Below are 1,792 nucleotides of genomic sequence, written 5' to 3' on the forward strand. Positions count from 1 at the left end.
TGACCCCCTAGGATTGATGAGGGGGATATTAAAGTGCCCCGCGATTTTTCGCCGTAGAAGCGCGTCCCGGTACGCGAACCGGGAAGCTCACCGGGCAGCTAACCGGGCAGCTAACCGGCAGCGTAGCTGTCAACATTGTAAACAGTCCGGAGCGGCCGCCATCTTGTCTCTCGGTAGGTTCGAGAGACAAAATGTGGTGAAAAAAGAAGGGGGAAATGAAGGAAAGGGGGCAAGGTAAACCCCTCCTGACCCCCTAGGATTGATGAGGGGGATATTAAAGTCCCCCGCGATTTTTCGCGGTAGAGGCGCTTCCCGGTACGCGAACCGGGCAGCTAACCGGCAGCGTAACGGGAGTCCGCCATCTTGTGTTTTTGGAGCGTCCGGTTCGCGTACCGGGTAGCGTCCCGGTAAGCGTAACAAGGGGAAGAAAACCAAGAGAAACAGTAAAAAAAAATGAAGGGAATAGATTTCCAGCAAACTTGGCAAAATTGTAGGGACTGTTTGTTTGATGTGCCTTTGCAAGGCCTCAAGATATGTGCACGTGTGGATTTTGTCTAATTAAGGTTAAAAAAAATATATATATCTGTAAGCGTGCTCCGGCACGATTACGTTACGGGTTTTGTTTGCGCTGCAGAGCCGATACGTCACGGTTATGCGACGCGTCATGAGGCGTCTCACGTGGCTACGTGATACGTCACGTAATAAAGAATATATTTTACAGCTATAGATATTAGCTTTTAAAAAACCAATGAAATTCACTGAAAAAACCATAGGTTATAGACCATATATAGTTAGGAATTTGCATTTACAAAACCTTGAAAATTCACTGAAAAACCCATAGGTTAGAGACCATATATAGTTAGCTGGACATTTTATTGACATAAAACCAATGAAATTCCATATATAGTTAGTTGCACTAACTATATATCGCGCACCCGCAATCCACTGCTGATGATGTCACATATTACATCATTCATGACATGGTCAGTGACATCACTGATGACATCACTGATGACATCTCAAATGACATCACTGATGACATCACTGATGACATCTCAAATGACATCACTGATGGCATCATGACACACCAATACCAGTTACTACATACGCACTCACTGATTCCTACGTCTACACACACATTCACTCATTCACCCATACAATCACTCATACATACAGTCACTCATTATTACAACACTATCATATGCACTCATACACCTATGCAGACACTCACACACTGCCACTCATCCATGGAGTTACTCACACACCTAGTCAGTCCTGTAAAGAATCAATCACACTTCCATTTCCTCATCTATACAGTTAAACACAGAACACCATACTTCAGTGACATCACTGATGACATCACTGATGACATCTCAAATGACATCACTGATGACATCTCAAATGACATCACTGATGACATCATGACACACCAATACCAGTTACTACATACGCACTCACTGATTCCTACGTCTACACACACATTCACTCATTCACCCATACAATCACTCATACATACAGTCACTCATTATTACAACACTATCATATGCACTCATACACCTAGTCAGTCCTGTGAAGAATCAATCACACTTCGATTTCCTCATCTATACAGTTAAACACAGAACACCATACTTTTTCACACATATACTAACACATACTTACTCTCTTATACAATCACTGATACAAGTACACATTGATATGCACAGAGTCACACACCTCCCAGCCAGCCACACACACACTCAGTCTTCCATACATCCACTCATTCTTCAATATGTAAAACATATTTAAACTTTAC

This window comes from Lissotriton helveticus, chromosome 5_1, assembly GCF_964261635.1.
Source record: "Lissotriton helveticus chromosome 5_1, aLisHel1.1, whole genome shotgun sequence".
NCBI lineage: Eukaryota > Metazoa > Chordata > Amphibia > Caudata > Salamandridae > Lissotriton > Lissotriton helveticus.